General features: G+C 47.0%; 5 non-coding genes across 5 annotated transcripts; all 5 read left to right on the top strand.

Annotated features, from left to right (window-relative positions):
- Positions 1-8924: 8924 nt before the first annotated feature.
- Trnad-guc (transfer RNA aspartic acid (anticodon GUC)) lies at positions 8925-8996 on the top strand. The gene has a single exon. It is a non-coding gene; the product is annotated as a tRNA-Asp (tRNA).
- Positions 8997-17090: 8094 nt separating this feature from the next.
- Trnad-guc (transfer RNA aspartic acid (anticodon GUC)) lies at positions 17091-17162 on the top strand. The gene has a single exon. It is a non-coding gene; the product is annotated as a tRNA-Asp (tRNA).
- Positions 17163-19207: 2045 nt separating this feature from the next.
- Positions 19208-19279, top strand: Trnad-guc (transfer RNA aspartic acid (anticodon GUC)). Its single transcript has one exon. It is a non-coding gene; the product is annotated as a tRNA-Asp (tRNA).
- A 1851-nt stretch (positions 19280-21130) lies between these two features.
- Positions 21131-21202, top strand: Trnad-guc (transfer RNA aspartic acid (anticodon GUC)). Its single transcript has one exon. It is a non-coding gene; the product is annotated as a tRNA-Asp (tRNA).
- Positions 21203-21358: 156 nt separating this feature from the next.
- On the top strand, positions 21359-21430 carry Trnad-guc (transfer RNA aspartic acid (anticodon GUC)). The gene has a single exon. It is a non-coding gene; the product is annotated as a tRNA-Asp (tRNA).
- The last annotated feature ends 3342 nt before the right edge of the window (positions 21431-24772 follow it).

Below are 24772 nucleotides of genomic sequence, written 5' to 3'. Positions count from 1 at the left end.
AAGATGCAAAAAATGTTCTGTACACAGACTGGAAGTGCCATAAGCTGGCAGAAAAGCACCGAATTCTGGCACAGAGAATGGGAACGTACGCCAGCTTATGTTGAAAGCATCAAATTCAGTCAGATGCCGACTCGTTACCTCGGAGTCCCACTGGAACACTACCGAGATGCAAAATCCCATTAGGTAGCTGAAATAGAAAAGGTCAGAGCACAAACAGTAAAGTGGGATGGTCACAACCTGTCAATGTTCGGACGTACAACCATGTGCAATTTATTTTTGGTAGCAAAAGTGTTCTACTTATTGCAAGTTCTTTGTATGTCCAGAGTAAGCGTGCAAAATTTGCACCGAATTTTCGCTGTCTATGTGTGGGGTTCGTCATGGGAGCGTTCCACTCGGTTAAATTTGTTCCATCCATTGCGCAAAGGGGGCTTGGGACTATCTAATTTATTCCTGAAGCAGGTAGTTTCTAGATTTAGTTTCCTTCGCGACCAAAGCGACGGTTTCCTGCGGTGTGTAATTCAATGGCGATTGTGTGATGCTTTGCCTGATTACATTGTGACGTCTCATGCTGGACCTAAGGTAGCGATTAAAGCTTTCTGGATAGAAGTGGTGAATGCTTATCGCCTTCTCAGTGCACATTTTTCAGTAGATTACTTGCATACTGCAAAACGAAAACGATTGTATAAAGATCTAGTAAATATTATGTGCCCAGTGCCTGTGTATTCAGCTCTGTATAATTTAGACCCAGAAAAGGACGTATTGAAACGGGTGAAAAAGATGCCTGTGAAGGCGACTACTAAATCATTTATCTTCTGTTTGCACACTGGCACGCTCCCTGTGAAGCCGTGGCTCCAACAAAAGGGATTCTTCCTTCCCTGGGGCGTTAACTGCATGATTTGCCGAAAGCCTGAAACAATAGAGCACCTCTTCCTAGACTGCTGGGATTCAGTATTCCTGTGGGACATTCTCCAGCGTACAATTAAGAAGGACTTCCCGTTAACCCCATTTGGTATTAGGTTTTTGCCGTCGACCGAGCCAGAGGGCGTGCCGTATGACATGGTGATGCTCCTCTGCATGCACAGCGTGTGGAAGACTAGGATGGCTGTTAGAAATGAGGAGGTGAATCCTAGACCAGCCAGGGAAAATTTCATTGAAACTATCGTTTATGTCCGCGAAGTATTAAAAACTCAAACAGAGCCACCACTCTGGTTACCTATCCTTGATCAGTTAGCGACGATCAAGCAATTTTAACAAAGCATCACATTGGAATGTACAGCGACATTTCTCATGACGTCACAGTTTGCGTGGAATTCAAAGATTGAATTCGTGTATTGTATATCTGTATATGTATTGTTGTGAAAACCGGTAATTAAAAAAAAAGTCTCCTCGTTAGTATAGTGGCCAGTATCCCCGCCTGTCACGCGGGAGACCGGGGTTCAATTCCCCGACTGGGAGTGTGTTTTTTTTATTGCGATAGCAATTATATGGACACTCAAAAGCAGATTTCTGCTGTCGCCGTCGCCGTGAGGTTCCGTATGACGTCAATGGAGATGAAATTGTCGCCGCGCGCCGAACGCTGTATGTGCGAGTGAAAGGGCGCGAGGGGCGCGCGCTTTCACGGGGAGTGAACGCACGGCGGAGAACAAACGCGCGTTCTGCGCCGTGCTCCCTTAAGGGCTGCAGAAGTAGGCGTCTCTTTCCTCCTTTACAACCACCATATATGTAGAGCCAATGCCTCCTAAAAAAAGGAGGCATTGGTAGAGCAAACGCGCCTTCTTCCGACGCGCGAAAGGCCGTGGGGGAGGAGGGGGAGAGGGGGAGGGAAGGGAGGCGACGTTTAGCTGCGGAACCAAGTGCCTATTTATATCAGAGGCTCCGGCAACAGTCACCAACGCCGCACGCATTTTGAGCGAACGCGGGCAAAACGCCGACGGCGTCGACAACAGTTCTGCGTGTTGCCGGTGATGCTGCATGTCCAAGTTTATACAGCTGATAAAGCTAATATCATTACTCCGTATAGCTCTCTACAAATTTGCTATCGCAATTGATGCTTCGCCTTTCAGGTGAAACTGCGACAACATTTTTTTTCATGCACGTTGCCATGTTATCTCCAGCTAACCTATCTATGTATCATTTGCGCGCGTGTGGCTAAAGTTGTGCGCAAAATATTGCGCTTTCAATGCCGACATATTTGTAGTGTTTTATGTGCGCCCCTCCATGTGTCTCCTCGTGAGTATGGATTCCACTTCCGGCCACCGTAGTGTACGGTTGTGTAATGTCGAGCTTCTTTGGAGCCGCGAATGCGGCCCAGCAGGGCCGCGGAAACAGGACAGATGCCCAGGAGTCTAAGGACTGTGACATTATTTTGCCTCAACTGCCATCAGGTTCGTCTGTTTTAAATACTTTATTTCTTCACGGCAGCGTGAAAGCCAGGCCTTTTCGAGCTGAGGACTTCCGAGACACTTTGAATCGTCTGGAATTGCTTCCCGAGGTGGCAACAAACTTGGGGGCGTTTCAGATGAATCACGTATGGGCGGTGACCTTCAAGAATGCGGAAGGAATGAAGAAGTTGCTCGCAGTGACCGACCTGACTGTGCAGAATCACCGCTGCCTCGTGATAGATCCGAGCACCCATACTGTGCGCTTAAGCCTTTATTGGCTGCTTCACCACATACCAGATGGAGACGTGCGCACTGCTCTCGCACCGTTTGGGAAGGTGACGGTTGTTTGCAGAGAGCATTGGCGTGTACCAGGACTCAGCAATAAGGGCTCTTCGACACGGACGGTTAGTCTGCAACAAAAGGCTGGCCCTACTCTGGACGACCTGCCGCACCAGCTAGGAGTGTCTGGCATTTCTGGTTGTACCCGGAAGGCCACCGCTTTGTCTGCGGTGCCAGCGAACAGGGGATATTCGCCGAAATGCCGCGTTTCAAGGTGCAAGCTGTGCCGTCGCTTCGGACATGATGATAGCCAGTGCACTAAGGCTTACGCGAGCGTGGCAGGCCAAAGGAGCCGGGAGGACCCCGTAGAGCACATCATGGACGAGGTGGACGTGGCGGAGGCTGCGGGAGACAAGGTCAGCGAACCTACGTCTCCAGCAGTTGAAACTTCCGTTGGAGAGAATGTGAAAAGTGTTCAAAGTGAAAATGGTGATGTGCATGTGTACAGCAGGCAAACCGCCACCATAACGTGCGCTGTCAAAGACGCCTCTGATAACAGTCCGGCCTCGCCGGGTAATGACCAAGAAGACATGGACATCGCGAGCAGCTCGTCCGCGAAGCGGACACACGGGAAAGTTTCGGAAGGCGACGACGGTTGCAGTGAGAAGGTAAAGGAGCCACCCAGAAAAGACACTCCGTACCGCCGGTCATCTTTTAAACCAAAGCCTAACGTTCCGCCGGATTCCCATCCGACGGTAACGAAGGCGCCCCCGTAATAACGAGGGCGTCGTCGAGCAATGCCTGTTCGGTAAAGTTCGGTCGAATTTTGTTTTTGTTATTATGAAAGGTTTTTCGCGCTTGCTGCGAATCGGCAAAATGCAAGGATTTAGTTAACCTAGAGGCCCAGTTTTCTCTTTCGGAATAAACAACAAAACAAGGATGGATTCAAAATCCCAAATAGCACTACGCATTGGTACGCTTAATGTCCGAGGCCTCGGGGCCAGAAGGCGGCAGTACCAGGTCAGCCGGTTATTGCACGACAATGATTTGGACATAGCCGCTCTACAGGAAACAAAAATTGAAAGTGAAGAACGAACGGTTCGAATGCTCGAACCATTTAGAGCGTGGTACAATGCTTGCGTTTCTCACGCTGTCGGTAATTCCGGTGGCTGCGTTTTGCTATTGCGGAAATCTTTAGAAATTGTTGTGCAATCTGTATTTGCTTGTGACGAAGGTCGAATGATCGTGTGTGATTTCTTGCTCTGGAATGCTGAATGGCGGGCAATTTGCATATACGCCCCAAATATTGAAAGAGAACGCCGCGACTTCTTTGAAAATCTAGATGTGTATATGAAATCTGAGCGCTATGTCATCTTGCTGGGAGATTTCAATTGTGTTTGTTTTACTGAAGACCGCAATAGCTACTCGCTTGTTCGTGATCAAAGTGCGCTTTTTTTGCTCGCAGCAGTCCAAGAGCATGAATTAAAGGAAGTTGGTGTTGTGTTTTGCGGTGGAAAGCAGACTGTGTTTACGCATTTCCAAAGGGGCAGACACGCTCGATTAGGTCGAGCATATGTATCAGCGACACTGGTTCCCTTGTGCAGTGGCTATGACGTGAGCCACGTATCTTTCAGTTACCATAGTCTCGTTATGTTCTCCCTTGGCAAAAGAAAAGAAAACCGACCTTTCAATTGGGTCTTATGGAAATTCAATGTCAAGCTTCTGGACGACACAATCTTTCTCGAGTTTGCAAAAGATCGTTTACGAGAGATGCTTGCTTGTGAATCCGGAGGGTTCATAACGATGCATGTGGGAAGAATTTAAACAAGACTTTAAAATAACAGCCATTGAAAGGGCCTCTATATTATGCTATAATGGAAAAAGAAAGGAAAATGAATTGCGAAGCAAGCTTAACAAATAATTGTCGATAAAATGCACACAGCCAGAAGAGTTGTCAAAAGAGATAAGGAACGTTAAAAATCAGCTTCAGATTCTTGATGTCGAGAGATATAGAGGGTCAGTCATACGTGCGTGCGCAGAGCATTTGTGCCTGGGGGAAACGCCCACAAGACGGGCTTTGAGCGAAGAGAAAAGATACGCGTCACAAAATGAAATAAAGGAAATTGAATATGGCGACGTACGTACGTAGTAGCGATAGTGATACAATACAGCGTGCCTTCACCGAACACTACCGAGAGTTGTTGAGCTGCAAAGGACTAGTGGAAGCTGGCTTTGACATAGAATACTTGCCTTTAATGCCGAGGCTAGATGAGGACGTAAAAACCGTTCTTGAGGAACCCATTACCTTGGGTGACATCGAAAGAGCAATTGATGAATTGAAACCTGGAAAAGCGCCAGGACCTGATGGCCTAGGCGCGGCTTTCTATAAGGCATTTAAGCATGAACTAGCAGTCGTTTTACACCATGTTCTAGCGGAGGCTTACGAAGTAAAATATATGCCACCATCTTTCCGGAAAACCCATACCGTCCTGATTCCGAAAACCAACGACCCTTTAAAGCTTCTCTCAGTAAGATCGTACCGCCCCATAAGTTTGTCAAATGTCGATTACAAAATATTTATGAAAGTGTTAGCAAGACGGTTGCAGTCAGTGATGACATCAATAGTAGGCCCACACCAAACATGTGGCATAAGAGGCCGGTCGATACTGGATAATATACATGTGGCAAGAAGTATTCTTGAGTGTTGCGATGCATGGGAAGGCAGAGTTGCAACGATGCACCTTGACTTGGAGAAGGCTTTCGATCGTGTTGTACACAGTGTGCTTTTCTCTATTCTAGAGCATGTGAATGTTGGCAGCATTACACTAGAAGGATTGAAACTATGTTATGAAGGGTGTAGCACGAACTTTATAGTAAACAAACAACTCTCTGGTGAAATTAAAATTCGTAGAAGTATAAAGCAAGGATGCCCGGCTTCGTCGCTTCTTTTCGCAATTTACTTGAAGCCTTTTTGCTTAAAAGTGATACACAGCCATAAAATAAGGGGATTCCCCTTAATGACGAGTGAAGTGAAAATTCTCTCGTATGCAGATGATTTTGCCGTCTTTTGTGGGGACTAGGAAAGTGTTAGCGAAACTGTTCAACAAGCTCGAACGTTCTGCAAAATGTCTGGAAGCGTTGTTAACTGGGAGAAGTGTACAGTATTCTGGCATGGAAGCTGGCATGAGAAGCCCAATGTCCTTGAAAACTTACAGTGGACAGTCTCGCCCCAAAAATATCTAGGAGCATGCACCTTTAAACTGGTATGATGATTTTTCACAATATTGGAAAGAAGAGATTGAACGGGTGCGGACGAAAACCACGAAATGGGGAGAAAAAAAATTTATCCATATTTACTAGGTCAACGATTTGCAATACGTTCCTTGTTGCACGGATTTGGTATGTGTTGCAAGTGATTGCTATGTCACGAGCTAATTTTGACAGTCGTTCTCTGCAGTCATTCAGTGTGTTCTATTCATGTTTGTTTTTTGCGTGCAGTGCTTCAAGTGAGATTGCTCAGCGCTATTTCTGAGTTTATTGTGTCTTCGAGTAGCACTACAGGAAGTAGTTTGTGCGGGTATCTACGCGAAGTTGTAAGCGCTTTAATAATTCTTAAAGTACGTTTCTCGTTCGATTATCTTACTTTTGTATCAAAGAAACGATTGTGTAAAGATCTTCGGGACGTCATGCTTCGAGTGCCTGTTTATCGAAACATGTTTTCTGTTGGCGCGGTAAAGACGTTTTAAAAAGAGTCAAAAGAATGCCGGTTCGATCGTCTGTAAAAACTTTCTTTTTTCTACTTCACAGTGGCACGCTCCCAGTCAAAGCTTCGCTGCAGAAAAAGGGTTTTTTTGTTCCCTGGTCAGTTGACTGCCTTTTATGCCGAAAGCCTGAAACAGTAATCCATATATTCCTCGACTGTTATGATTCTATATTTCATTGGGACATTCTCCAGAGAACGCCGAAACAGGATTTGCCCCTCACACCATATGGGATTCATTTTGTTCCAGTAAACAATGATGGGGGCATACCATATGACATGTTCATGGTATTAAGCCTGCATAGTATCTGGAAAACCAGAATAGCACTCAAACATGCAAGACCTGTTGTAAGATCGGTAAGGGAAAACTTCATTGAAAGTATTGCCTATATGCGTGATGTGTACCTATCTCAAGATGAACAGCCAACATGGTTTCCTGTACTTAATGACCTAGTGTCATTACAGCTTTTTTAGTCGTGCCGCGTCAACAAGCTATTAGTTGGCGCTTTTAGCATTTTTATGTTGGGTTCTGTGTTGTATGTTGTTATGGAAATAAAGAAAAAAATCTACGTTAGTATAGTGGCCAGTATCCCCGCCTGTCACGCGGGAGACCGGGGTTCGATTCCCCGACGGGGAGTGTCTTTTTTTTTTCCTTTTTTTTCTGCCCGCGTGTTCCCATGGTCACCACACCCACGCTATCTATCGTTCGCGCGCGCGTGTAACTACACTTGTGCGCAGAATATTGCATTTTCAATGTTTCATTCCCCGACAGGGAGTTTTTTTTTATTATTATTATTCCGCGCACGTTGCCATGTTATCGCCACCCAACCTATCAAAGTATCTGCTACGCGCATGCGGCTAAAGTTGTGCGCAGAATGTTGGGCATTTAATGCAGCCATATTTGTAGCGTTTTATGTGCGTCTCTCCATGTCTCCTCATTAGTATAGTGGCCAGTATCCCCGCCTGTCACGCGGGAGACCGGGGTTCGATTCCCCGACAGGGAGTTTTTTTTTTATTAACACGAAAGTGTTTTATTCCGGGGTCCACCAAGACTTCACGGGGTCCACCAAGCGAGGAATACTGGACGAACCAAATAAAAGAAACAAAAGAAAAAGCAGACAGGTGGAAAGGCATCAACCTGTCCATTTTCGCAAGGGCAACTGTATGTAATTTGTTTTTCATTACGAAGTTGTGGTACGTCATGCAGACGTTGTTTTGTTCAAGGGTAAATGTGCAAAGATTGCACAGAGTGTTCGCCGTTTTTATCTGGGACTCTAACTGGGAAAGATGTAGCCGAACAAATCTGTTCAGGCGGGTGAAGGAAGGTGGCCTGGGCTTGGCGCATCTTTTTGTACGACAACTTGTCAATAGATTTTTGTGTTTTCGAGATGTGCGTGATCCTTTTCTGCGTACGGTATTACAGCTCAGATTAAGAGCTGCGCTGCCGGCGCTCATTGTTAGTACCAATAGTATGCCAGGAACGATTCGCGGCTATCTTAAAGAGGTAGTCGACAGTGTGCGCTTTCTTTCTGTGCGTTTTTCTTTCGATTATTTATCTGCCGTGAAAAGAAAGACATTATATAAAGATGTATGCGATATTATTTTTCCAGTGCCATTGTACAGAGCGATATACAGTGGAGGACCAGGACAGGATGTCCTTAAACGGGTGAAAAGAATGGAGGTGCCTACTGGGGCAAAAACATTCTTTTTTAGGCTACACACAGGAACACTGTCAGTGAAGACGTTCATGGAAGAACGCGGCTTCCTTGTACCATGGGGCCCACACTGCTTGATTTGCAAGCAACCTGAAACTGTAGATCATGTGTTTTTGCATTGCTGGGAAGGGGTGTACTTCTGGGACGTCCTAAAACGGACAATCAAGAAGGAGTTTCCGTTGAATCCGCATGGGATCAGGTACTTACCGATTGACAATGAGGACGGGGTTCCATACGACCTAATTATGCTCAATGGCCTCCACTGTTTATGGCGGGCACGAATGGCAGGGTACCATTGCGACCCAGATGCTAGGCCTGCTCGTATTTATTTTCGAGAAAGTATGTCTCGTTTCATTGAAATCAAGAAAATGCAAGATATTGTACCCGATTGGCTGTCGAGGATAGAACCTCTGACAGCTTTAAAAGAATTTTAGTTTGACAACGCCAGTCCATGTTGGGCTGATGGCTTTCATGTTTTTCAGTATGTTCTGTAGGTGTTCTTTTTGTGATGTCTGTTTCTATACCATGTGCATTGTACATTGTCAAAGACCGGCAATAAATAAAAAAAAAAGTATAGTGGCCAGTATCCCTGCCTGTCACGCGGGAGACCGGGGTTCGATTCCCCGACGGGGAGTGTCTTTTTTTTTTCCTTTTTCTGCACGCGTGTTCCCATGGTCACCACACCCACGCTATCTATCGTTCGCGCGCGTGTTTTACTACACTTGGGCGCAGAATATTGCATTTTCAATGTTTCATATATGTAATGCTTTATGTGCGCCTTTTCATGTCTCCTCGTTAGTATAGTGGCCAGTATCCCTGCCTGTCACGCGGGAGACCGGGGTTCGATTCCCCGACGGGGAGTGTCTTTTTTTTAACACGAAAGTGTTTTATTCCGGGGTCCACCAAGACTTCACTGACGTATTTCCGTCACGGAAATACGTCATAGAACATAATACAAAGAAAGAAACCAGAAGAAAAAGTTCCACAAACATGCAAAATTTGGAAATCGAACCCACGACCTCTCGGTCCGCGACGATAGATCGCCGAGCGCTTAACCCATTGCGCCACAAACGCATTTGCAGAGAGCTACGCAGACGCGCCTTATATATCTAACACTCCTCCGTGTACCCGCGCTCTTGCTCGGGGCGGTGCCGCCGCCTACGAGCAGAAAAGAGAAGTACTGCATTATGACACTAAAGCCCGGGATACATGGAGCGAACTTTCTCGACGAACTTCACACGTCAAGTAACGACGCGGCGACACGACGCAGGATGTTTGCTGTGTTGCAATACATGCGGCGAACGCCGCCGCGCGTTGGCCGCCGTGTTGGCGGCGGTCCCGGCCGCCCGCTTCGAACTGAATTTGGCGTTGTCCTTGTAGAATTCACTTAGTTGGAAGCAAATGACTGCGTAAACGGCTTTCGCTTAGTCTCAGGCCGCTTCGACGACAGAGTATTATGGATAACCTTGAGTAGTTTTCGAGATCGCTTCTCGTTTCGAACGCGTCTAAGCCTAGCGAAAGAAATATCCGATGCCAGCGCCATCTATCGGGGAAGTCGGGAGATAGGCATGACGACAGCATGTGGCCTCTGAGATCAGACGATTTCTGTTGAAGGTTGTTGTAGAGAGCTTGCACTGCTTGTCTGTTTCCTCGCAGATCAGCGGATATGGCATGTACAAATACAACGCGATTCCTGAGAGATCATACTAGGAACTACTCAATCGGTGCAGAGACATGCAGACACGGCAACACCAACGCGATTGCAGACGACGCGAAAAGGCGCGCGCGCGCAAAACACCAGCATGCATTGCGACCGGAACTAGTGCCTCCTGATTGGCTGTCGTCCACCGCTGCGCGCTAGACGCTTCCGGCGGCGGCGTTCGCCAGACGAAAATGTTTGGACAGGCAGATCGGCTGCGGACGGCAAATTTCTTGACGCCGGCCGTCGGACGTTCGCCGCCCGACGAAGTTCTTCGCTCGGACGCCGGTTATTCGCTCCATGTATTCCGGCCTTAACGCGCACCGACAGTGAACGCTTCGGTGGTCTCAGCACTACGACGCCTCGATGCCAGCATTCGAAGGGACGCTGGCATCAAGAAGCACTACCAACGCCACCTAGGTGGCGTTCACCGTACTCAGCACAGCGGAGCGTGGCCTCCGCAATTAGCTCTGAAAATGTTTCTGAAGTTGATCGCGGAGGCTGCAATTACGACGCGCTGTACGCGCTGATTTGACTCGGTGACGATTCAGTTACGTGCTTTCTCTTGCGCGTTGTATTAGTGTGTCAGTTACGTGCTTCGTCTTTCGCGTTGTGCTAGCGTGTGCAGCGTAGTGCAGCTTCCATATGCACGACGGTTGCTCATGGTCATCGACGTTGGTAGTCGTGATGGAGGAGACGTGCCACCAGGCGTCAGCGTGGGTGCATCAACGCCTAAGGGCGCTTTAGCCACAAAACACCAATAGACATTATATATCAATGTGCAATAAACATTACACTACTTCTGTGAAGACACGTTTCACTTTCGTGTTCTATACCGATTCCTATATAAGAGGGATCAACCACATTTTTTATTATTATTCCGCGCACGTTGCCATGTTATCGCCACCCAACCTATCAAAGTATCTGCTACGCGCATGCGGCTAAAGTTGTGCGCAGAACGTTGGGCATTTAATGCAGCCATATTTGTAGCCTTTTATGTGCGTCTCTCCATGTCTCCTCATTAGTATAGTGGCCAGTATCCCCGCCTGTCACGCGGGAGACCGGGGTTCGATTCCCCGACAGGGAGTTTTTTTTATTATTATTATTCCGCGCACGTTGCCATGTTATCGCCACCCAACCTATCGAAGTATCTGCTACGCGCATGCGGCTAAAGTTGTGCGCAGAATGTTGGGCATTTAATGCAGCCATATTTGTAGCGTTTTATGTGCGTCTCTCCATGTCTCCTCATTAGTATAGTGGCCAGTATCCCCGCCTGTCACGCGGGAGACCGGGGTTCGATTCCCCGACAGGGAGTTTTTTTTTATTATTATTATTCCGCGCACGTTGCCGTGTTATCGCCACCCAACCTATCAAAGTATCTGCTACGCGCATGCGGCTAAAGTTGTGCGCAGAATGTTGGGCATTTAATGCAGCCATATTTGTAGCGTTTTATGTGCGTCTCTCCATGTCTCCTCATTAGTATAGTGGCCAGTATCCCCGCTTGTCACGCGGGAGACCGGGGTTCGATTCCCCGACAGGGAGTTTTTTTTATTATTATTATTCCGCGCACGTTGCCATGTTATCGCCACCCAACCTATCAAAATATCTGCTACGCGCATGCGGCTAAAGTTGTGCGCAGAATGTTGGGCAGACCCGCCGGGGTAGCTCAGTCAGCTAAGGCATTGCGCTGCTGAGCACGAGGTCGCGAGATCGTATCCCGGCCCCGGCGGCCGCATTTCGATGGAGGCGAAATGCAAAAACGCCCGTGTGCTTGCGTTGTAGTGCACGTTAAACAACCCCAGGTGGTCAAAATTAATCCGGAGCCCTCCACTACGGCGTGCCTCATAATCAGAACTGGTTTTGGCACGTAAAACCCCAGAAAGAAGAAAGAAGAAGAATGTTGGGCATTTAATGCAGCCATATTTGTAGCGTTTTATGTGCGTCTCTCCATGTCTCCTCATTAGTATAGTGGCCAGTATCCCCGCCTGTCACGCGGGAGACCGGGGTTCGATTCCCCGACAGGGAGTTTTTTTTATTATTATTCCGCGCTCGTTGCCATGTTATCGCCACCCAACCTATCAAAGTATCTGCTACGCGCATGTGGCTAAAGTTGTGCGCAGAATGTTGGGCATTTAATGCAGCCATATTTGTAGCGTTTTATATGCGTCTCTCTATGTCTCCTCATTAGTATAGTGGCCAGTATCCCCGCCTGTCACGCGGGAGACCGGGGTTCGATTCCCCGACAGGGAGTTTTTTTTTTTTTTTTATTCCGCACACGTTGCCATGTTATCGCCACCTAACCTATCAAAGTATCTGCTACGCGCATGCGGATAAAGTTGTGCGCAGAATGTTGGGCATTTAATGCAGCCATATTTGTAGCGTTTTATGTGCGTCTCTCCATGTCTCCTCATTAGTATAGAGGGGATTCCACTTCCGGCCACCGTAGCGTGCGGACGTGCGTCTCATGAGCTCCCAAGGAGCAGGTATAGCCGCCACCCGAGGCGGCGGTAACAGGTCAACCGAGATGTTCAGCCAGGACTACCAAATTGTTTTGCCGACTTTGCCCTCAGGTACGACTGTGAAGGACACTGTCTTTTTACACGCCGATTTGAAAGCCAGGCCGTATAGGGTCGAACATTTTAGAGGTGCACTCGAGCAACTTTCGCTACTGCCGGAAGTGGTCGCACTAGGTGCTTATCAAATGAATCATGTCTGGGCGGTGACGTTCTGTGACAACGAAGCAAAGAAAAAGATGCTGGCAGCTGGAAACTTCACTGTGAAAGACCGACGCTGCGTTGTAGTCGATCCGTGCAACCAGGCGCTAAGGATAAAGCTGTACTGGCTTTTGCATGGCGTTCCCGATGAAGACGTGCGCACTGCATTGGCTCCATTCGGCAAAGTCCTGGAAGTCACCAGAGATAAGTGGCGTGTTCAAGGCTGTAACGAGAAGAATACTACAACGAGGTCAGTGACCTTACAACTGAAGGTGGGCGTGAGTACGGATGACTTGCCGCATCAACTGCGAGTTGCGGAAGACCTGGCGCTTGTCTCTGTTCCGGGCAGAGCACCGCTCTGCCTCCGGTGTCACGGCATCGGACACATGCGACGAGACTGTCGTGTCCCACGCTGTGGCCATTGTCGCCGCTATGGCCACGATGAGACCATGTGCGTGCGATCTTATGCATCAGTAGCAGGACCACCGCGAAGTTATGATACGTCGGAACATATTATGGACCTGAATGACGCCAAGGAAGCTACACGGGAAGATGAGCATGAAGACTCCGCTGTGACAACTGTTGAGACAAAGCCACCCGGAAAGAAAGATACGAACACGAAGGACACCAACGAAGACGAAGGCCCCGTAGCCGCGGCAACTAACACAGACAAAGAGCCCGCTAGTCAACACGAAGTTGCTAATACGACTATGCCTTCAAAAGATATAATTGAAGTGACGGAAGCTCGCGAGGTCGCAATGGAAACAGTTACCAGCGCTGCAGCGAAGCGTACCCGTGATGAAACCCAAGACAACAGACAGAACAACGGCCAGACGAGCACAGGGGAACCACCTACGAAGACGGGCACTGCTCGTCGCAGCATCACGCATTTCAAGCCCAATGTACCACCCGACCGGAGACCGACGCCCACAGAGCCCCCCCCCCCCCCCCCCCGCCTTAGCGAGGGAACTGTTTGTGTGGTGAGAACTCGAACAGTCCGATCACTGATCGGGCCTCTTTATGTGACAAGATGGCTCTAAACCCACCAGAAACAAAAACAATGTCGGAGCCTACCATCCTGTCGAACAGCGATGTGAGTACTACAAGTATTGTAAAACCTGTTTAATATGGCTAACAAACTAAAATTTCCTTTACGCATAGCGACCTTAAATGTGCGTGGCTTGTCAGCCCGCAGGAAACAATACCAGCTAAGTCGCCTTCTCTTAGAAAATGATCTGGATCTGATCGCCGTACAAGAAACAAAAATCGAGACCCAAGAGCAAACAGATCGAATGGTGGAAACTTTCAGAGCTAGATTTAATATTTGCGTGTCGCATGCTGTGGGTACGTCTGGAGGCTGCTTGATATTATATCGAAATTCAATAGATATTGTTGAAGAAGCAGTTATAGCATGCCAGAGTGGCCGGTTTGTTGTGTTGGATTTTGGATTTTGCGGTATGTTATGGCGTGCCCTATGCGTTTACGCGCCTAATACACCCCAAGAAAGAGGTGATTTTTTTGGAACTATACAATCGTATGTAAAGTGTGACCGAAATGTCATCCTGTTTGGCGACTTTAATTGTGTGCAAAGACCAGAGGATAGAAGTAAAAAGTTACTGGCGAGAGACAAAAGTGCGATGTATTTGACAGAAGTTGTAAATGAACATGACCTAGAAGATGTAGGAAGCGTACTAGTCTCTGGAAACGGCACGGCGTACACCCACTTCCAAGGTGATTGCCATGCCAGGTTAGACCGTATTTATGTGCCTGCTCTTTTTTTGCCTGAATGTGTTGACTATCACGTCAAATGTGTTAGTTTCAGTGATCACTGTTTAGTAACAGTTACTGTGGGCACAAAAGAAAAAGCTTCCAAATTTAATTGGTTTACTTGGAAGTTCAACGATAAATTATTACAAGATCAACCTTTTCTTGAAAAACTAAAAGAAAAGATATATAACTTGTTGTGTGATGAGTCAGGTAGCATTTCAGCTTCATGGGAAATCTTTAAATCAGAGATAAAACTTGCTGCGATTGACCGAGCATGTGTGCTACACAGAAAAGAAAAAGAGAAAGAAAACGAACTTTATACCACGCTAGAATTTATTATTGCAACGGAAAACTACAAGCCGGGTTTGTTTGCAAAGCAAATAAAAGAAATTAAAAGTAAGCTAGAAGCAGTTGACATTGAAAGATATCGAGGCGCAGTAGTCAGGGCACGCGCAGAGCGGTTTTGGTGCGGGGAAACGCCCACCAAACGAGCGCTAGGCGATGAAAAGCGGCATGCAGTAAAAAAAGAAATAAACGAAATTTGTTATCACAACCGTGTTACCACAGATAGTAATATCATTGAAATGGCCTTCGTTGAGCGCTTCCGTAACTTACTAAATCATAAGAAAGAAAACACCGAGCTGTTTAAAAATAACTTCCTGCCACTAATGCCTAAATTAGAAAAAGAACTATGTGAGGAGCTAGAAAGACCAATTAGCGTGAAAGAAGTTGAAAAAGCAATTGATGAGTTAAGCCTTGGTAAATCACCTGGACCAGATGGGCTAGGGGCAGCTTTCTATAAATGCTTTAAAGCAGAAATGGCAGAAGTATTGCACCGCGTAATAAATGAGTGTTACGAGATGAAAAGGATGCCCCCATCATTTAGGATGACACATATGGTACTAATTCCAAAGACCAATGATCGTTTGAAGTTACGCTCTGTAGAGGCTTACAGACCAATAAGCCTCACAAATGTTGATTATAAAGTTCACATGAAAGTGCTTGCTAAGCGACTTCAAAAAGTAATTAAAATACTAATTGGACCTCACCAGACCTTTGGAATCCAAGGAAGAACGATATACACTAATATCCACGTTGCCAGAAGCATACTTGAATCATGTGATGCCGAAGAAGGTCGGGTTGCCATGCTACAGTTAGACCTTGAAAAGGCGTTTGATAAGGTTACACACGAAATATTACTATTAATACTGGAACACACCAATGTAGGTTCTGTCATTCTAGATGGTGTGCGAATGGCTTATGAAGGCTGTACCACTAAACTAGTAATAAATAAGCAACTTAGTGAAAGTATAACAGTTACCTCTAGTCTGCGCCAAGAATGTCCAGTCTCGTCATTGTTATTTGCTCTCTATGTAGAACCTTTCTGTTTAAAGATTCTTCAGAACCCCACTATTCAAGGCTTCCGATACTGTAATAATGAAGTCAAAGTGTTGGCATATGCCGACGATATTGCTGTGTTTTGTTCAGACATAAAAAGTGTTGAAATAGTAGTGAAAGAGACTACAGCCTTTTGTGAAGCCACAGGAAGTGCTGTCAACTGGACAAAGAGTCTCGGCATTTGGTATGGAAACTGGCCAATCACACGAGAGGTCTACTGCAACATGCAATGGTCGAATTCGCCAAACGTATACCTTGGAGTGCCACTGCAACACCATAATTCAACGACTGGTTATTGGCTTGAGGAAGCTGATAGAGTAAGAGACCAGACTCAGAAATGGGGCAGTCACAAATTCTCAGTATTTACAAGAGCAAATGTGTGCAATACATTTCTAGTGGCCAAAATATTCTATGTATTGCAGGTATTGAGTATGACAAGAATGACAATACAGAAACTCCACCGAGTGTTTGCAGTTTTTATTTGGGGCTCCAGTTGGGAGCGCACAAGCCGATGCAATCTGTATCATGCAGTGCGGAACGGCGGACTAGGGCTGTCACATTTGTTCTTGAAACAAGTAGTTTCAAGATTTATCTTTTTGCGTGATCAGAGTGATACATTTTTGAGAACTGTAATACAAGTACGCCTGCGGAACCATCTTGCGGATTATGTTGTGTCAACCAGCGCTGCAACACATGGTGCACTACCATGTTTCCTGCGCGAGGTAGTGGCTGCTTATCGCATTGTTCGCGCGCATTTTTCTCTTGAATACCTTTGCATTGTAGGAAAGAAAAAGTTGTATAAAGATTTAGTGGATGTTTTTCTTCCGACACCTTTATATAGGGCAAACTATTATTTGGGTGATGAAAGAAACGTGTTGAAAAGAGTTAAGCGAATGCCTGTACGAAGCTGCACGACATTGATGCACGACCAGCGCGACAATATTTCATGGAAAGCGTTATCTATACAAGAGATGTACTGAACTTTGCGGTCAACGCTCCTCAATGGGTGACGCAATTGGATGAATTCGCGTCACTAAAGCCTTTTTTAAAATTGCATCATGCTCAAGACTAGCTGATGTATTTTACCTTTTGAAATATTTCTCACTTGTATTACTGTATGTTGTTGAAAACGGAAATAAAGAAAAAAAAAACTCGTTAGTATAGTGGCCAGTATCCCCGCCTGTCACGCGGGAGACCGGGGTTCGATTCCCCGACGGGGAGTGTCTTTTTTTTTTTCCTTTTTCTGCACGCGTGTTCCCATGGTCACCACACCCACGCTATCTATCGTTCGCGCGCGTGTTTTACTACACTTGGGCGCAGAATATTGCATTTTCAAAGTTTCATATATGTAATGCTTTATGTGCGCCTTTTCATGTCTCCTCGTTAGTATAGTGGCCAGTATCCCCGCCTGTCACGCGGGAGACCGGGGTTCGATTCCCCGAGGGGGAGTGTCTTTTTTTTTTTTTTCCTTTTTCTGCACGCGTGTTCCCATGGTCACCACACCCACGCTATCTATCGTTCGCGCGCGTGTTTTACTACACTTGGGCGCAGAATATTGCATTTTCAATGTTTCATATATGTAATGCTTTATGTGCGCCTTTTCATGTCTCCTCGTTAGTATAGTGGCCAGTATCCGTATCAGAACTGCACAACACGTTTAATTGTGAATAAATCATTGGGGGCCCCCATTAACGTCATGCGTTCTGTGCGTCAAGGCTGCCCCCTCAGTCCTCTTTTGTTTGCAGTTTACATTGAAACGATGTGTTTGGCGATAACTGAGAACGATCAAATACGCGGTTATAGCTTGGCAGCCGCAGAAGTCAAGCTCCTGGCATATGCAGATGATATCGCCGTGTGTTGTACAAACAGAGAAAGCGTAACGGAAACAATACGCGTGGTGAAACAGTTTTGTGATGTAACGGGCAGTAAAGTGAGCTGGGGTAAGTCCCTCGGTTTGTGGCACGGAGAGTGGTCCTCGGCCCCGGACAACTTTGCGAATGTGAGCTGGGTGAAAACCCCTACCAAGTATCTCGGTGTTCCCTTGGATAGCTACAAACAGAGCGAGGAATACTGGACGAACCAAATAAAAGAAACAAAAGAAAAAGCAGACAGGTGGAAAGGCATCAACCTGTCCATTTTCGCAAGGGCAACTGTATGTAATTTGTTTTTCATTACGAAGTTGTGGTACGTCATGCAGACGTTGTTTTGTTCAAGGGTAAATGTGCAAAGATTGCACAGAGTGTTCGCCGTTTTTATCTGGGACTCTAACTGGGAAAGATGTAGCCGAACAAATCTGTTCAGGCGGGTGAAGGAAGGTGGCCTGGGCTTGGCGCATCTTTTTGTACGACAACTTGTCAATAGATTTTTGTGTTTTCGAGATGTGCGTGATCCTTTTCTGCGTACGGTATTACAGCTCAGATTAAGAGCTGCGCTGCCGGCGCTCATTGTTAGTACCAATAGTATGCCAGGAACGATTCGCGGCTATCTTAAAGAGGTAGTCGACAGTGTGCGCTTTCTTTCTGTGCGTTTTTCTTTCGATTATTTATCTGCCGTGAAAAGAAAGACATTATATAAAGATGTATGCGATATTATTTTTCCAGTGCCATTGTACAGAGCGATATACAGTGGAGGACCAGGACAGGATGTCCTTAAACGGGTGAAAAGAATGGAGGTGCCTACTGGGGCAAAAACATTCTTTTTTAGGCTACACACAGGAACACTGTCAGTGAAGACGTTCATGGAAGAACGCGGCTTCCTTGTACCATGGGGCCCACACTGCTTGATTTGCAAGCAACCTGAAACTGTAGATCATGTGTTTTTGCATTGCTGGGAAGGGGTGTACTTCTGGGACGTCCTAAAACGGACAATCAAGAAGGAGTTTCCGTTGAATCCGCATGGGATCAGGTACTTACCGATTGACAATGAGGACGGGGTTCCATACGACCTAATTATGCTCAATGGCCTCCACTGTTTATGGCGGGCACGAATGGCAGGGTACCATTGCGACCCAGATGCTAGGCCTGCTCGTATTTATTTTCGAGAAAGTATGTCTCGTTTCATTGAAATCAAGAAAATGCAAGATATTGTACCCGATTGGCTGTCGAGGATAGAACCTCTGACAGCTTTAAAAGAATTTTAGTTTGACAACGCCAGTCCATGTTGGGCTGATGGCTTTCATGTTTTTCAGTATGTTCTGTAGGTGTTCTTTTTGTGATGTCTGTTTCTATACCATGTGCATTGTACATTGTCAAAGACCGGCAATAAATAAAAAAAAAAGTATAGTGGCCAGTATCCCTGCCTGTCACGCGGGAGACCGGGGTTCGATTCCCCGACGGGGAGTGTCTTTTTTTTTTCCTTTTTCTGCACGCGTGTTCCCATGGTCACCACACCCACGCTATCTATCGTTCGCGCGCGTGTTTTACTACACTTGGGCGCAGAATATTGCATTTTCAATGTTTCATATATGTAATGCTTTATGTGCGCCTTTTCATGTCTCCTCGTTAGTATAGTGGCCAGTATCCCTGCCTGTCACGCGGGAGACCGGGGTTCGATTCCCCGACGGGGAGTGTCTTTTTTTTAACACGAAAGTGTTTTATTCCGGGGTCCACCAAGACTTCACTGACGTATTTCCGTCACGGAAATACGTCATAGAACATAATACAAAGAAAGAAACCAGAAGAAAAAGTTCCACAAACATGCAAAATTTGGAAATCGAACCCACGACCTCTCGGTCCGCGACGATAGATCGCCGAGCGCTTAACCCATTGCGCCACAAACGCATTTGCAGAGAGCTACGCAGACGCGCCTTATATATCTAACACTCCTCCGTGTACCCGCGCTCTTGCTCGGGGCGGTGCCGCCGCCTACGAGCAGAAAAGAGAAGTACTGCATTATGACACTAAAGCCCGGGATACATGGAGCGAACTTTCTCGACGAACTTCACACGTCAAGTAACGACGCGGCGACACGACGCAGGATGTTTGCTGTGTTGCAATACATGCGGCGAACGCCGCCGCGCGTTGGCCGCCGTGTTGGCGGCGGTCCCGGCCGCCCGCTTCGAACTGAATTTGGCGTTGTCCTTGTAGAATTCACTTAGTTGGAAGCAAATGACTGCGTAAACGGCTTTCGCTTAGTCTCAGGCCGCTTCGACGACAGAGTATTATGGATAACCTTGAGTAGTTTTCGAGATCGCTTCTCGTTTCGAACGCGTCTAAGCCTAGCGAAAGAAATATCCGATGCCAGCGCCATCTATCGGGGAAGTCGGGAGATAGGCATGACGACAGCATGTGGCCTCTGAGATCAGACGATTTCTGTTGAAGGTTGTTGTAGAGAGCTTGCACTGCTTGTCTGTTTCCTCGCAGATCAGCGGATATGGCATGTACAAATACAACGCGATTCCTGAGAGATCATACTAGGAACTACTCAATCGGTGCAGAGACATGCAGACACGGCAACACCAACGCGATTGCAGACGACGCGAAAAGGCGCGCGCGCGCAAAACACCAGCATGCATTGCGACCGGAACTAGTGCCTCCTGATTGGCTGTCGTCCACCGCTGCGCGCTAGACGCTTCCGGCGGCGGCGTTCGCCAGACGAAAATGTTTGGACAGGCAGATCGGCTGCGGACGGCAAATTTCTTGACGCCGGCCGTCGGACGTTCGCCGCCCGACGAAGTTCTTCGCTCGGACGCCGGTTATTCGCTCCATGTATTCCGGCCTTAACGCGCACCGACAGTGAACGCTTCGGTGGTCTCAGCACTACGACGCCTCGATGCCAGCATTCGAAGGAACGCTGGCATCAAGAAGCACTACCAACGCCACCTAGGTGGCGTTCACCGTACTCAGCACAGCGGAGCGTGGCCTCCGCAATTAGCTCTGAAAATGTTTCTGAAGTTGATCGCGGAGGCTGCAATTACGACGCGCTGTACGCGCTGATTTGACTCGGTGACGATTCAGTTACGTGCTTTCTCTTGCGCGTTGTATTAGTGTGTCAGTTACGTGCTTCGTCTTTCGCGTTGTGCTAGCGTGTGCAGCGTAGTGCAGCTTCCATATGCACGACGGTTGCTCATGGTCATCGACGTTGGTAGTCGTGATGGAGGAGACGTGCCACCAGGCGTCAGCGTGGGTGCATCAACGCCTAAGGGCGCTTTAGCCACAAAACACCAATAGACATTATATATCAATGTGCAATAAACATTACACTACTTCTGTGAAGACACGTTTCACTTTCGTGTTCTATACCGATTCCTATATAAGAGGGATCAACCACATTTTTTTCCTTTTTCTGCACGCGTGTTCCCATGGTCACCACACCCACGCTATCTATCGTTCGCGCGCGTGTTTTACTACACTTGGGCGCAGAATATTGCATTTTCAATGTTTCATATATGTAATGCTTTATGTGCGCCTTTTCATGTCTCCTCGTTAGTATAGTGGCCAGTATCCCTGCCTGTCACGCGGGAGACCGGGGTTCGATTCCCCGACGGGGAGTGTCTTTTTTTTTCCTTTTTTTCTGCACGCGTGTTCCCATGGTCACCACACCCACGCTATCTATCGTCCGCGCGCGCGTTTTACTACACTTGTGCGCAGAATATTGCATTTTCAATGTTTCATATATGTAATGCTTTATGTGCGCCTTTTCATGTCTCCTCGTTAGTATAGTGGCCAGTATCCCTGCCTGTCACGCGGGAGACCGGGGTTCGATTCCCCGACGGGGAGTGTCTTTTTTTTTCCTTTTTTTTCTGCACGCGTGTTCCCATGGTCACCACACCCACGCTATCTATCGTCCGCGCGCGCGTGTTACTACACTTGTGCGCAGAATATTGCATTTTTAATGTTTCATATATGTAATGCTTTATGTGCGCCTTTTCATGTCTCCTCGTTAGTATAGTGATGGGATTCCACTTCCGGCCGCGAAAGCCTACGGACGTGTCTATCATGAGCTCCGTTGGAGCGGATGTAGCGGCCCAGTTAAGCCGCGGTACCAGGAATGAAGTGTCGCAGGATTATGCAGTCATTTTGCCCCCTCTGCCAACTGGGTATGTTGTCCAAAATACTGTTTTTCTACATGCTGATATAAAAGGAAGACCGTACCGTGCGGAAGATTTCCGTGAACCACTGTTTCAACGTGTCCCGCCCACCGAAGTTCTTGCGCTTGGCGCCTATCAAATGAACCATGTGTGGGCGGTTACCTGCAAGACCGCTGAAGGCGCGAAGAAGTTTTTGGGTGATCCGGAATTGACGGTGAAGGGCCGGCGATGCATCGTAATTGATCCAAGCCACCGCGACGTCCGTCTGAAGCTTCACTGGTTGCTCTACCACGTACGCGAAGAAGATGTGCGAAACGCGCTGAGCCCCTACGGAACGGTCATGGAAATAGGACTGGATAAATGGCGAATTGACGGCTACAGCCAGCAGAGCACCATGACACGTACAGTTGTGGTGCGACTGAAGGCTGACGTAACGTTGGACGATTTACCACATCAGCTTCGTGTTGGAGGCGAGCTCGCCCTTGTCGTGGTGCCCGGAAGAGCACCAAGGTGTTTGCGCTGCCAGCAAATTGGCCACATCAGAAAGGATTGCCGCGTCCCGCGATGCAACGTCTGCAAACGCTTTGGCCATACCGTAGAAAACTGCTCGAGGACGTATGCTGCAGCTGCCATGACCACGGTGAGCACGAAGAAATCCGAGCTCACCATGGACGAAGCCGAAGCAGAAGAATGTGTGAGTCCAGCAGCAATTTCAGGGGCACAAGAGACAAGCACCCAAGAAAATGAGCCACCGAAAACTGAGGAAAGTTTGAAAATCACTGCACATGTGCAAATTCCAATTCAAGCGAAGACGAAGAGTACGGACTCCAATGTCACCGAGGATGCCACCAATAAAACAAGTGCAAACACTGAGGCAGCGGAAGTTCACCAAAAGCCTCCCGAAGAGGATTTCATGGATTGCCGTGAAGCAGAAGAAAATAGTGCGGTGGTAAAGAGACCACGAGACGACGGCGGTGAAGAGTCAAAGGACGCCAGCAGCAGTGAACCTCCGGCGAAAGCGGCAACTAGTCGCCGGCCGCGGCCCACTGCAAAGCCAAACGTCAAGGAGGGGGAGAAGAGGGCGGCTCATCCGCCCACTTGACAACACAGCTAACGCACTACGTGTGTACCCGAAAATTGGGGCACACCTTGTTTTTGGTGAGCGCATCCTTTTTTTAACAAAAAAAATGGCTATTAGACTTGAGAGAGCAGTTCGTTTCGCCACTCTAAATGTGCGCGGGTTAGCTGCTAGAAGACGTCAGTACCAATTAAGCAGACTGTTTGCAGAACACGATTTAGATGTGATTGCCGTGCAAGAAACGAAAGTAGAGAGGCAGGAAGAAACTGATCGAATGGTTCTGCCTCTTCGCACCACGTATAATATTTGTGTATCACATTCCAATGGCTTGTCGGGAGGGTGTGCCATTTTCGTAAAAAAATCTATTGGTGCTGTGGAGACAAATATAAGAAGCAGTGATAGCGGACGATTCGTAGTATGTGATTTCTCGCTACTGAATTTTGAATGGCACGTGATTTGCTTGTATGCCCCGAACCGCGAGAACGAAAGGAAAGCTTTCTTTGAAGAAATTAGTGGTTTTCTTGATTGTAGTAGACATGTGATATTTATGGGTGACTTTAACTGTGTGTGCGCAATGGAGGACCGCTCCAAGCGTGTAAATATCCGCGATCAAAGCGCGTTGATTTTGAGTGAACTGATTGCAGAGAATGGACTAGAAGATGTGGCCCTCTGCATGTCTAATGGCAGGGCCCAGTTCACACATTTTCAGGGTCAAAGTCACGCGCGTTTAGATAGAGCCTACATTCCACTTGACCTTGTGATGTGCTGTGATGAATACTTGGTTACACCAGTGTCGTTTAGCGACCACTGTTTGGTGAGATTCACGCTTGGAAAGAAGGAAAAAACGACGAAGTTCAACTGGAACCTTTGGAAGTTAAATCATAGCATTCTGAAAGATGAAACGTTTACTAAAAAAGTAACAGAAGCGTTAACGATGATGTATGAAGATGAAAAAGATGACTGGGAAGAACGATGGGAAACTTTCAAACAAAATGTTAAACTAAGTGCTATAGAACGAACGACGAAGCTTAATTTTGAGAAGAAACAAGGCGAGAAGAATTTGCAGTTGCAACTGCAAGCACTTTTAAAGGAAGAGAATGCGAAACCGGGCACGTTCACCGAGGAAATCAAAAATACAAAAAACAAGCTCGAATTTTTAGATAAAGAGAAATACAGAGGTGCTATTATTAGGTCAAGAACAGAAAAGCTTTGGATGGGCGAGACACCTACAAAACGGGCACTAGGTGATGAAAAGCAATATGCAGAAAGAAAAGAAGTTAAGGAAATAGTGTACAATGGCACATTGACGAAAGAAAAAAGTCAGATAAGGGAAGCATTTGTTGAACACTATCGCGAATTGCTTGGAAAGCGTTTGTCGATGGCGAGTGGATTTAGTGGCGAATTCCTTTCTTTCGTGCCCAAGTTTGACGATGAAACGAAAAAAAGTTTGGAGGCTCCTATCAGCGTACAGGAGATTAAAAAAGCTATTGATGACTTAAGCACTGGAAAGACGCCTGGTCCAGATGGAATAGGAGCAGAATTCTATAACATGTTTAAAGAAGAGATCGCACGCGCGCTGTTCGAAGTTATCGAAGATGGTTATAAAAAGAAAAGACTGCCACGCTCGTTCACTGAGGTGCACACTGTTTTAATCCCCAAAACAGATGATAGCACCAAACTCCAGTCTGTGACGTCGTATCGGCCCATTAGCCTATTGAACACGGATTACAAAATTTTCATGAAGGTGTTGGCCAGGAGACTGCAGAATGTCATTCAAGACATTGTAGGACCGCACCAGACATGTGGCATAAGAGGTCGTAGCATTACGACAAATATACACATAGTAAGAAGTGTCTTAGAGATTTGTGATGACTTTGGAGACCAAATCGCAATGATGCAATTAGATCTACAGAAAGCTTTTGACCGTGTTTCCCATGAAGTGTTGTTCAGTGT

Source organism: Dermacentor silvarum, chromosome 4 (genome assembly GCF_013339745.2).
Source record: "Dermacentor silvarum isolate Dsil-2018 chromosome 4, BIME_Dsil_1.4, whole genome shotgun sequence".
Taxonomy (NCBI): Eukaryota; Metazoa; Arthropoda; class Arachnida; order Ixodida; family Ixodidae; genus Dermacentor; species Dermacentor silvarum.
This window is presented reverse-complemented; position numbering and strand designations above follow the sequence as displayed.